Source organism: Ceratotherium simum, chromosome 10, assembly GCF_057802395.1.
Source record: "Ceratotherium simum simum isolate JZ-2026a chromosome 10, ASM5780239v1, whole genome shotgun sequence".
NCBI lineage: Eukaryota > Metazoa > Chordata > Mammalia > Perissodactyla > Rhinocerotidae > Ceratotherium > Ceratotherium simum.
In genome coordinates, this window is record NC_141909.1 from 78,260,581 (window position 1) to 78,274,253 (window position 13,673).

The following is a 13,673-nucleotide window of genomic DNA, read 5'->3' on the forward strand; positions in this document are numbered from 1 at the left end:
TTGTTTTTTATGTTGTGAGAATTCTGTTAAGAAACCCCATCCTTTGCTGATTTACTGGCTGTATGATGACATTGCTAATGTCATAATCAAACTGAATTATCTGAAAAGCAATAGCACTGTAAAAAGATTCTAATTTGGGTTTGCATTAAAATATCTAAATAGGCTTGCTTCAGTGGTGTGTTCAGATTGGGACAACCCTTTGAGAAGTATCTGTCGAGAGGTTCTAAAACAGAAAGGAAGTGGGAATTTCAAGTCTGTTTAAAGGTATCTGTAATGTGTATGATCTGATCCTCTGAAATATCCAAGAGAGAAGTTATCTTTTAGAGACTATATATATAACCAATTTCCCTTTATCTTGAATTTATTCTCAGAAGGGAGTCTATTGACTTTAAAGATTTAGATAGTGTCCTTCCTCTTAAAATCCTATTAAATTTTCAAAAGATCCAACAGCAAAATTTATAAAGAGATAGATCAATAATGAAAGTGTCACAAAATGTTAACAATTTGTGACTCTACAAGCAAGGTATATGAGTGTTCATTGTACTACTCTTTCAACTTTTCTGTAGGTTTGAAATTTTCCAAAATAAAAAGTTAGAGGGAGAAAGCTTAACGCTAAAACATGTTTGCAACTTTTGATCTTCCAGCAGATCAGAAGAGTAATGATCTGTTTCCTCCAAGAAATGGGAAAAGTGAAAGCAGTATAGGGAGTTTTCCATGAAACTAAATATATTTAAGTCAAAGTGTGGTCATTTATTTTGAAATTATGTCCTTCCTGTTGGTGAGTGTGGGGGATGAGACATGAATAGTTGCTTTCATGACCTGATAACAATAATGGATAAGGAGAAGATCAGGAAAAGAAACTTGGCAATGTCAGCATAAAATAAAGGAGGGAAGCTCTCTTGTTGCCACCATTTTTCACTCTTCCCTTTTTCCTTAAAAAAAAATCCCAATTTTCTTCAAGGTAGCACACTAACCAGGTAAACAACTACATATCCCAACTTCCTTTACAGGTAAATGTGGCCGATTAGATGTAAATGTGAGACGTGAGATGAGACTTCCTGGCATACATCCCTTTGGCTTTTCTCTTCCTTCTTCTTTCCTGCTGCCTGAAACTTAGACACATGGCTGGGTCTCCAACAGCCATCTCGGACTGAGGAACTTAAGAATGGAAATCACATGCTAAGGAGGGTGTAGCAGAAAAGTAGTATGAACGTAGCTCCTTGATATTATAGAGCCATCATACCAACCCTGGTCTGCCTACCTTCAGATTTCTTTTAAATGACAGAAAAATCAACTTCTATGTCGTTTAGGCCATTATAGTTGGGTCTCCGTTATTCATAGCTAAATTTAGTGTACCATCTTTAATAGGAATCCACACTAAAAGATGAATTTTACATGTGTTACTGAAGAAACGTAGGAAATATCCAAGATGAACTAAGGTCCAGAATATCTATAGGACTGGAATATAACAATAAAAGCAGCAACAAAAACCTGTTATCAATTTTGTCTTGAAACATGCTAAACGAAGGGCAGTGGTCGGGGTCTAGTCTCAAAAAACTGGGAGCCAAAGAGGAAGAATTTATCTGCATTTATTGCTCTCATCTTTCAAGGAAACAGGTCACTGTACCTGATGGACACACATGTTCTGGCCACTAAACCGATGTCCATTGCCGTGAAGCAGGAATACATTGATAAAATTTCCCTCAAGCCTGTCCACTGCCCTTTGTGATCAGTTTTCCTACAACTTAATTAGGCCTCTTTTGGTTGCGAGGAATAGAAATCCTCTCAAAGTAGTTCAAGCACAAGTGTGTATACATATGGGGGAGACATGAGAACACAAGCTATTTACAGATACAGAGAAGTTTCGAGTGAGTCTGGAAGAGGAATAGCCAGGCCTCGAGTATATCAAAAACCAAGAGCTAGCTCATAAGAAATGAACTGGAGAGGGTTGCACCTCCTTCAGTGAATTGAGAAGATCCGGAGGTCCCAGAGCATGGGGGGGAAGGGTTAACTAATTGTCTGAGTGCCCAAGGGAGAAAGAGGGGGCCTTCAAGCGTTAGCCACACAAAAATCAGTGATGCCAGATTATAATAGGACTAGTCAAGTAAGACCTGATTCCCAGGGAGCAAAGGCAGGAGCTAGCAAGCAAGCAGGGAGAAAGTGGAACAAGCTTGTCAAAACAGATTCCCCCCACCTCTGTTCCCACCTCCTTCCCCACTGTTATCAAACCTAGGGGTATAGGGAAAAAGAAGTTCTGAATTGGATACAAGGGCAAATTTTTATTTATATTAGACTGGACTCTTTGACTAGGAAAAATTAGATTATTCTAAACCCAACAGTGACCGGTACTTCTCTAGGAGCTCCAGCTCCTGTTGAGAGGAGAAGGGAGAGCCAGCAAAGCAGCCTTGAAGGGTAACTGTGGAGATAAAAGAAAGCGGCTCCCTGTCTCACCGCATAAGAACCCAGCGTTCAATAAAGTGGTTACGTGGAATAGAGCACACCCGACTGCTATATCAACCAATGTCAATAGCAGGCACAAATGGACAGAAAGATTTACTTATCTAAAGGATTCAGAGAGAAGGTCACTCAGGATATGCAAAAAAATGATTAGTAACCTTCTTTAAGACAGAATGAGGAGGAAGCCTCCAAACCCTCAAATCCTGAGAGAGTGAGAGTCACATTGACCTTCTGCAAACATAAGTATGTCTCCCTCCAACTCAGCAGGAGACTGAGGCAGTCCTGTATGTCGGCTAACCTGGATGTGTGCTCTTCACTGGGCCAGGTGCACCTCCTCAGCTGCAGGGTTACAGAACACACAATATGATCACTTGAGGACACTATGCAGTGCACTCAGATAAAAACAAATGTTTCAGGGCCAGCCCAGCGGCATAGTGGTTAAGTTCACACGCTCTGCCCTGGTGGCCTGGGGTTCGCAGATTTGAATCCTGGGTGCGGACTGATGCACCACTCATCAAGCCATGCTGTGGCAGCGTCCCACATATAAAATGGAAGAAGATGGGCACAGATGTTAGGGCACAGATGTTAGTTCAGGGCCAATCTTCCTCAGCAAAAAGAGGAAGATTGGCAACAGATGTTAGCTCAGGGCCAGTCTTCCCCACCAAAAAAAAAAAAAAAAAGAACAAATGTTTCATCCTTCACTCAGTCTCCCCAAATGAGCACAGCCTGAGCCAAATAAATTTGTGAACTCAGTGCTAAAGAGTTAAAATGAGGATCAGCTGGTATCCAAACATCTCCGGGGATTCTAGAATGCATTCTGCTTAACACACACATACACAACTATTATTTATTGAGCATTAATTGAGGCCAGCTACTGTGCTTAAGTATTTCTTTTCATTATTTCATTTAACCAATGCAAATAACTTGGTGGAGAAGGTAACGATAGGTACTACTATTTACAGATAAGTAAACCAAGAGATAGAGAAATTAAATAATTTTACCAAACTCACACAGCTGGTAAGTGGCAGAAATGAGATTTGAATTCAGATAGCTTTGATTCCAGAAAGAGTTCTGATCATGGACTTCATTTTCTGCAATAATACACCTAAAAATAAAAGCTGAGAAATGTAATTAAGTGAAATATTCTTGCTCTTTTAATGATTTATGTTTATTTAAGAAGCACTCAGATTAGGAAGTGTGATGGCTTTTATAATATCCCATTAGATGGTAAACAGTAAACATAATTATGAAAGCATCAACATTTAATTTTTAAATATGATATATTTTCTCGCATGAAAGTCATAGTATCAGACACGTCTTATGCATTTTATAGAGGAACTAAGTGGTTTTTTTTAACAGTGTAAAAATAAACGTTAAACCTTAACGAGAAATGAATGCAGAAGACTGAATCCTCATTATTTCAAACCATCATCATTGCATATTTAATGCTTTTTGTGTATTTGTCATTTCTTGATGCAAAAAACCTCCGTCTTTAAATGCAAGGTCAATTAAGAAAATAATATTTTATTAAAGTCATCAATAATATGTCACCATTTTAAATTGTTTTCATAGGCACATATAAGGCAAAATCTAGGTGTCCCTTAGAGCTTGGATGATAAAAGGAAATTATAAATATACACATCAAAACAAAATTAATCAAAGTATAGACATTTAAAGGCTCCCTAAAAAGACAACATGGCTTCTAGACCACATCTTGAGAGGAACTTAGTTGACCGAGTGGCATATCTAAAGAAAGAACAGGGCCCTCAGAAGGCAAGTGGTTCAGCAGTGAAGCCTAGACTAGGGAGATTTAACATATACCTATAATAATGAGCATTCAAGGCTGCCTCCAGAGGATTCTCTGGCCCAGAAACACTATTATCCTGTCTTGTAGTTGGTCCCTCTCAATAGGGTTTACAGATGCATCAAGATTTTGGCTGAATGACAACAGCCTCTGGTATCATTTAGCTAATTTCCCTTGCTCTGAATTCATGCTTAACTAAGCAAACTTCTCAACTGTCAAGTGTCCTATAGCTTTACAGGAAGAGAATATGCTGACCTTCATTCCTGTCTGCTTTAAACTTCTGTTTTTCATGGTCAATGATTAAGTTGGTATTTCACCAGTCTAACTACCCTAAGAACCCAATGTCTTCTTGGCTGGCTGGTCTTCCTTCCGGTTAGTTTGTAAGTCTCAGTGGACTCTTCCATTGAAACTGTAACTGTATTAAGTGCCCTGTTTGCATGAGTGATAAGATCAGGACAGCAGAAAATACTCAATCTGATTAATTTTATTGGATTCCAACTTTTTTAGGGAAGGATAGGATTTAGGCCACTGGTGTGCACTGAGTTTCTCTTAAACTGGCCCATATGCTTTATGATCGTTAGTAAGAATAAAAACAAATCTCAGTGAACAAAACTCCCCTTTCTAGGTCTCTTTGTTTCCTTTGAGTGAACGCCCCCCTTTGTAGTGACAGAGGAATTGGGGCTCTTTGTTTCTTGCAGTAATCACCAGGGGGAGAGCTAGCGACAGAGAAGTGGATTTGGATCCGGTGAGTGGTTGGGGGCTTCTTCTCAGGCTCTGCTACTGCTGCTAACAAGACATCTCTTCCCAGAGCTCCCTGTACCCATTCACATGCACAGGACCTTCAAATAGTCACGTGGGGGATCCCCAACAAAAGTGCCAAGTCCTCACCCCATCATTCTGTAGCGAGGCTCACCAATTATCAAGCTCTCCTACAAAGATTGTTTCCAATTAGCATTTTATTGCTTGAAAGGGTGGTTAGAGGTTATCAGATGTTAGAGAATAAATCTGACGTGAAAGTCAGAAACCAAAACAACAAGCCTAGAAGGAACCTAGAGGGAATAGAGATAATTTGGGAAAATAAATAAATAAATAAGTAAGCAAATAAATACTATTATGTGCCTAGAGAGATGAGATCCACAAAAGCAGAACAAGCTCCTACAAAACAAAAAACAAAAATGTATATAACCAAAAAGAACCCTTGGCCTAGAAACAATAACATTCCAGTAGCAATAGGAACAGTTAGTGCCCAGATCTTGGATTCTAATATCATTCTCCAATAAAAGGAAACAGAGCTCCTTGGAGAAGTGGTTAATCCTAAGGGCTGGAGTAGGAAAGATGCGAGATGCAAGATGAGCCCAGAGCATGTTGTGCCAGAAAGTAAGGAGGTGCTCAAAAAAAACCCCACCAAAAACCCACCTATATTGATGGGAGTGTGTCAAAGGGGCACAGGAGCCAAGTAAAAGAACTCTTGATGGCCAAGACTGGAACAATTTGAGCAAGAAAATTAATAAAGATCAGATTATAACCAAAAGTATAAAATGAATATCCTGAATCCATACGGATACAAACAAATGATGGAATCAATAAATAAATGGGGATGAATAGAAAAATATCTTGTGCAGAAGAATTCCAAATAATTTACGTAGCAACTCTGCCCTCAAGGAGGGGCAGCATAACTCTCTACTCCTCAAGTGTGGACTGTGAATCATGATCTCTTTCAAAAGAGGACAGCATAGGGGCCGGCCCAGTGGCACAAGTGGTTAAGTGCGCCCGCTCCCCTGCAGCGGCCCCGGGGTTCACCGGTTTGGATCCCAGGTGCGCACCGACGCGCTGCTTGTCAGGCCATGCTGTGGCGGCGTCCCATATAAAGTGGAGGAAGATGGGCATGGATGTTAGCCCAGGGCCAGTCTTCCTCAGCAAAAAGAGGAGGATTAGCAGATGTTAGCTCAGGGCCGATCTTCCTCACAAAAAAAAAAAAAAAAGAGGACAGTATAGAAATGGGGGGAAATAGTAACTTCACATAGAGAAACCTGACAAACACTACCTCAGCCAGGTGATCGAGGTGAAGGCCAATAGTCATAAATCATTTGAAGTATGTACCTTTGATATGATTTAGTAAAAATGGCATTTTGGGCCAGCCCTGATGGCCTAGCAGTTAAGTTCAGCATGCTCCGCTTCGGCGGCCCAGATTTGGTTCCTGGGTGTGGACCTACACCACTCGTCTGTCAGTGGCCATGCTGTGGCGGCGACCCACATACAAAAAGAGCAAGATTGGCAACAGACATTAGCTCAGGGTGAATCTTCCTCAGCAAAAAAAAAAAGACATTTTATCTCTATAGTCTTCCTCCTCAAAACCCTTAACCCTAGTCTAACTAACTATGAGAAAAAGACTAGACAAATTCCAATAGGAGGGTGTTCTACAAAATACTGGACCAGTACTCTGCAAAACTGTCAAAGTTATAAAAAGACAAAGAAAATCTAAGAAACTGTTATAGTCAAGAGAGACATGACTACTAAATGTAATGTGGTATGCTGGATGGAATCCTGGAACAGAAATAAGACATTAGGTAAAAACTAAGAAAATATGAATAAACTATGAACTTTAGCTAATGATAATGTATCCAAATTAGTTCATTAATTGTAACAAATATACCCTCCTAATGTGAGATATTAATAGGAGAAACTAGATATGAAATGTGTGGGAACTCTCTGTCTTACCTTCTCAATTATTTTGTAAATCTAAAACTATTCTAAAAAAATAAAGTCTACTTAAAATGAAAAAAGAACTCTTGGAAATTAAAAATATAACTGCAACAATACTAAAAATAATGGAATATAAAGTTGTAAGATTTCTCAGAATGTATTTTAGAAAGGCAAAGATCTAGAGAATAGGAATAAAGGGATAATAAAATCAGGGAGCCCGATCAGGAGTTCTCACATCTGATAAGAGAAAGAAAGGAGAAAGGAAGGCAGGGAAATAGGAAGGAAGAAAGAGGAGGGAAAGAAGAAAGATGGAGAAAAAAAAAGAAAGAATAGAGAAAAAGGAAGAAAGAATAATTATCTTAGAAATAATACAAGAAATTTTCCCAGAATTAAAGGATATATGTTTTTAGATTAAAAGAACTCAGCATACGCTCAAAACACTGGATGGAAAAATAAAGGAAAAAAAGCAAGTTTTATTATGCTGAAATTTCAGATCATGGAGGATAAAGAGATCCAAAAATCTTCCTGAGAAAATCAAGAAGGGGCACCCAAAGGAGAATCTGAATGTCCTCAGATTTCTGAGCAGGTGCATTGGAAGTTAGAATATGTTTCTGGGAGCTTTCAAAATGGTAAGAGAAAAATTTTTCCAGCCCAGAATTCTAGACCCAGCCAAACTATTCATGGAAGATTTGCCTTTCATTCACCTTTTTTTCAGGAAGTCAGTAAAGAGTATGCTCCACCAAAACAAAACAGAACAAAGTAAGTAAATCAGAAAGAATAAAACATAGGATCTAGGAATTCAACACAAATGACGCATCAAGACATTTCCCAGGCTGATAGTGAAGGCGAGTCCATTCATTAAGCCCAGAGAAAAACTAGTCCAGACTAAAAAAAGAGGGGAAAATGCTCCTAGAGATATCTAGAGACCTCTAGAAAGACATCTCAAGGAAAAACAATGGAACTGAGAGATTATCTGTCAGATTTAACCATGGAGGAATGTTGGATCTAGTGCAAGAATACTTAGCACAAGAGTCAAAGAAGGCTGACACAAATGATTCAAAGAGGCAATTAATCCAGGGGGAGAAAATTCAATTATACAAGAAAGGAAATGTAAGTAGAGTACTTTATTTAGATCAACAATGAGCAATATTTATATAAGAATAATAATGAAAACATTGAATGTGATTTTAATTTTTTAAAATTTGTTAAAACTCTAGGAGGATGAGAGGAGGGGGAAATGTGGGTCTGGGAGGAAGGATATTGTAAAAAAGCTAAATCCTGACCTTCAATGAAGGACGTAAACAGAAATTATCTAAAACTGAAAAAAATAATACATAGTACTAAACTATGTTGCTTAGAAACATGGAAGTAAAAACAGAAGGAAAAAACAAGTCAAAATGAGTGCTTGGGGAAGTAGGAATAGGGCCGAAGCAGGGATAACCAAATTTTGTTATAAGTCTTATACTACTCTTTGACTTTTAAACTATTATGTATTATTTTGATAAGAAGTTAAATTAAAATTTTCCTACTTCATAGATTTTTCCCAATTGTGAAAATATATCTGTAAAAGTATGCAAAAAGTATATAAGTACTGTTTATAAACTAATTATAAACAGAAATTTGTAAATACCGCCTAGGTCAAGCAACTGAATGCTGCAAGCAACTTAGAAGTTCCTTTTCTGCCCCTCCCTAATCACACACTCCTCTTTCCACTCAAATATAACCATTATCCTGACTATTGTTTTTGTGTGTGTGTGTGTGTGTGAGGAAGATCAGCCCTGAGCTAACATCCATGCCAATCTTTTTGCTGAGGAAGACCGGCCCTGAGCTAACATCTCTTGCCAATCCTCCTCCTTTTTTTTCCCCCTTTTTCTCCCCAAAGCCCCAGTAGATAGTTGTATGTCATAGTTGCACATCCTTCTAGTTGCTGTATGTGGGACGCCACCTCAGCGTGGCCGGACAAGCGGTGCGTCGGTGCGTGCCCGGGATCCAAACCCAGGCCACCAGTAGCAGAACGCATGCACTTAACTGCTAAGCCACAGGGCCAGCCCCTATCCTGACTATTGTAAGGATACATTCTTTACTTTTCTGTATAGTTTTAGCACCTACATGTTCATCCCTAAACATTATAGTTGAGTTTTGCCTGGTTTTGCCTTGAACTATAATATAAATGGAATTATACTTTATATATTGCTTTGTATCTTGCATCTTTTGCTCAGTGTTATGTTTATGAGGTTTATCCCTATTGTTACATGTAACTGAAGATAGTTCATTTTCATTGCTGCATAGTATTCCATTTTATGAGTATATCACAATTTATCTATTCTACTGTTGGTATTGTTTCTAGTTTTTGGCTATTACAAACAGGGCTACTATAAACATTCTTACACATGTATCCTGTTGCACATATGCTTAAGATTCTCTAGAGCACACATTTACTAGTGAGTTGATGGTTCACCGGCTATGCACATGTTCAACTTTATTAATGATGATAAACTCTTTTCCCAAGACTTTGTAACAAATTACACTCCCACCAGCAACCAGGGTCTGAGAGTCCATGTTGTTACACATCCTTGCCAAAACTTGTTACTGTTAGAATTTTTTATTTTCCTGATTAATAATAAAGTTAAATACTTTTCAATATATTTATTGAACTTTTGGCTATCCTCTTTTGTGAAGTCCCTGTTCAAGTGTTTTACTATGTTTTTATGGAGTCTCTGTCTTTTTCTAATTTATTTGTAGGAGTCTTTTATATTTTCTGAATATAAATCCTTTGTGTATTATGTAGGTTAACAATGTCTTAAACTCTGTGGCTTCCCTTTTTAATGCCTTACTGTTGTCGTCTTTTTTTTTTAGGACTAGAAATCTACAATTTAAACGTAGTTCAATGTTTTTTATGCTCTGTTTTAAATATTCTTCTCTGTGATAAAGTTATGAGGATATTTTCACATATCTTCCAAAATTTATTATGCTGCTTTTCATGTTTGGGTCTTTAATGAACACCAAAATGCATAGTGTGGGTTAAGAATCAAATTTGATTTTTTCCTCATATAGATATCAAATTGTCTCAGCTCCGTTTATTGGAAAGAGCATTGCCCCCCACTGATCTGTAGTACCACATTTTTTGTAAATCAAATGTCTCTATGTATGTGGTTATGTTTCTGGACACTTAATTCTGTTCCACAACCCTATTTGCCTATCATTGCAACCCATTACCTTAATTATTGTAAATTTTAATGTCTTGATATTTTTTAAGAAAATCTTGCCTTCTTGTTCTTCTCAAAATTGTTCCTGACCTTTTACATTTCCATATATATTTTAGAATCAGCTTATCACACATACATACAACTCCTCCCCCCCCCCACACACACAGTATACACACACACCAAGCCTGTTAGGATGTTGACTGAGAATATGTTGGGCTTGTAGATAGATTAGTTTGGGGAAATTTGATATATTTTAAAATTGAATTTTCTATTCCATAAACATAGTGCTTTTCTCCATTTATTTAGGTCTTCTTTAGCATGTGTGTGTGTGATTGATCTATCTGTATCTATCTATGTATCTATGTATCCATCCATCCATATATCTACGTAGTTTTATAATGTGTTCTATAAAGATCTTACACATATTTTGTTAAGTTTATTCATTGACACGTGATATTCTTTTTTTTTACTGTGGCCAATACATCTTTTTAAAATTCCATTTTCCCATTATACTAACTTGGAACTTATATGCTATTTCTATTATTTTAGCAGTTACCCTAGAAATTAAAACATAAATATAACTTTTTAAGGCTAAAATTAGCAGCACTCCTATTCTCTTCTAAGATAATACAAGAATCCTAGGATGCTTTGTCTCACTCCTAACTCACATATTTGAATTCTTTTCCTTTTCAACTTCACAAAATTTTATTATGATTGTTTTATACAGTCAATGTTTGTCTACATTTACTCATTACTTTACATTTTAAAAAATCTTCATTTCTTTTGTATCTTAGATCCTCTATCCATTATCATTTTCCTGATTCTGAAGTATACTTTTGAATTTGTTTTAATGCGGGTCATGGAAAACTCAGTCTTTGTTTTTTGTTTGAAAATATCTGATTTTTTCCCCTGCTCTCATTTCTTGAAAGATGTTTTTCCCTGGGAAAAGAATTCTAGATTGTCAGCTGTTTTCTTTCAGTATATTGAAGATACCTTTCCAATGTTACATGGCTTCTGCTATTGCTGATAAGAAGTCAGCTGTCAGTTTAATTGTTGATGTACTGGAGGTAATTTGTTCTTCTACTCTGGATGCTTTTAAGATCTCCATTTTTGTCTTTGATGTTGCCATAGTGAATTTGTAGTTCACTATGATGTGTCTAGGTATGGATTCTTTTTATATATCTCATTTGGAATTTGTTGGGCTTCTTTATTCTGTGAATTGGTGTCTTCCATGCATTCTGAAAAAGATCTCAGGCATCATCTCTTCAAATATTATCTTTGCCCCAGTGTCTCTTCTATTCTTGTGAAACTGCTTAGATTTATGTTACACCATTTCACTCTATCCTGCATTTCTCTTAACTTCTTTTCATATTTATAATCTTTTTGTCTCTCTGTATTCCTTTCTGGATAATTTTTTTAGTAACTTTCAGTTTTCTAACTCTTTCTTCTAGTGTGTCTAATCTGTTAAACCCATCCAATGAGTTTTCCATTTCAATTTTTGTATTTCATTATAGAAGTTCTATTTGGTTCTTCTTCATATCTGCTAGATCATTTAAAAGTTATTTTCCCATACACTGCAGATATTTTCATTGTCTTTCTTTTCTTTAAACATAATGAGCATAGTTGTTTTATAAACTAAGCCTGATAATTATAAAATCTCTCACTGCCATCATGTTGTTACTTCCAATTATCTCTTGAGAATTGTTTCCTTGTGTGCCAGTTATTTTTTATTGTGACTAATCATTTTCTTTTGAAAATTAATTGTGATAATTATTTGAAACCCATTATAGAGGTACCTTCCACCAAAACGGATTTGCTGTAGTTTGCTACAGTAAAGTTCCTAGGCACTACTAATCCCAAACATTTTAAACTAAATTCACAGCTTGAAGTTTTTTTGAAGTTTTTTAAGTGGTATGAATCTAGGCTGTAAATTCATCTAATAACATTTTTGTGGTTATGATATTTCCAAGACAGGCAATTATTGCCACCCTCTTTCTTTTTTCAATGTCAAGGCAAATTTCCTGCAGCATTCTGGGGATTGGATTGATTGAGTTTCCTTCCGACCTTGGCTTTATGTCGGGAGAGCATTATACTCTCTACCTGAGGTGAGCCCTAGACTTTGATTTCTGAACTTTGTGTCCTGTGAGGGCATCAAGACAGATACTGAATTCACCTGGTTTGGAAATGCCCTTTTGCAACAATGCCCTGCTTACCTCTCTGGGTATTGTTGTTATTGTTAGTGCTGTTGAGTTGATTCTGACTCCTAGCGACCTTGTGTACAGGACAGCAGAACCCTGCCTGGTCTTTTTGTGCCATCCTCTCACCTTCCTATGCTATGTCAGACAATGCTCTTTGCTATTCATAGAGTTTTCATGGCCAATTTTTTTTTCGGAAGTGGGTCGCCAGGTCCTTCTTCCTATCCTGTCCTAGTCTGGAAACTCTGCTGAAACCTGTCCACCATGGGTGACCCTGCTGGTATTTGAAATACCAGGGGCATAGCTTTCAGCATCACAGCAACATGCAGCTGCCACAGTATGACAACTGACAGATGGGTGGTGTGGTTCCTTGACTGGGAAACAAAGTGTGGAATCTTAACCACTAAACCACCAGGGCTGGCTTACGAATTCTCATAGACAGATAATAATAATGATGTTAACTAACACTTATATGTGATCATCAGGTGGCAGAAAGTGTACTAAGTCCTTTACCTGTATTATGAGGAAAATACTATGACTTTCCTCATTTTAAAGATGAAGAAAGTGAAACACAATGAAGTTAAGTAACTTGCCCAATATCACACAGCAGATACAGCTTAGATCCATGATATAAACCAGACAGTCTGACTCAAGGGTCTGTATTCTTAACTGTTCTATATTGATTTGGTTTTGAAAATCCATATAAAAGTTCCATTTATGGTAATATGATACACTAGGAAGTAACTCTGCTTTTAAAAAAACCATGGCCATGAAAACCTGGTGAATAGCAGTGGAGCATTGTCTAATATAGCACTGGAAGGTGAGAGGATGGCGCAAAAAAGACCAGGCAGGGTTCCGCTCCGCAGTACACAGGGTCACTAGGAAATGGAATCAACTCCATGGTACTAACAACAAATGAGAATTGATAAGAGAGAAAAACTGAGAAATGACAAGAGAAGAGATGGGGAAGGATAGCCTGGGATGTGAGAATAACCTGTATGGGAATAGGGAAAATGACAAAAATCTGGGGGAAAATAATATAAAAATAGATTTTATTAAGGAAGTCTTGATGTATGTTATGCAATATAATTCATCCTTTTCTCTCTCAAAAGATCTTCAGTAAAGACCTGCATTAGTTTTCTTTTTTTTGTGTGTGTGAGGAAGATGAGCCCTGTGCTAACATCTGCCAATCCTCCTCTTTTTTTGCTGAGGAAGACTGGCCCTGGGCTGACATCCGTGCCCATCTTCCTCCACTTTATATGGGACGCTCCCACAGCGGGGCTTGCCAACCGGTGCGTAGGTGCATGC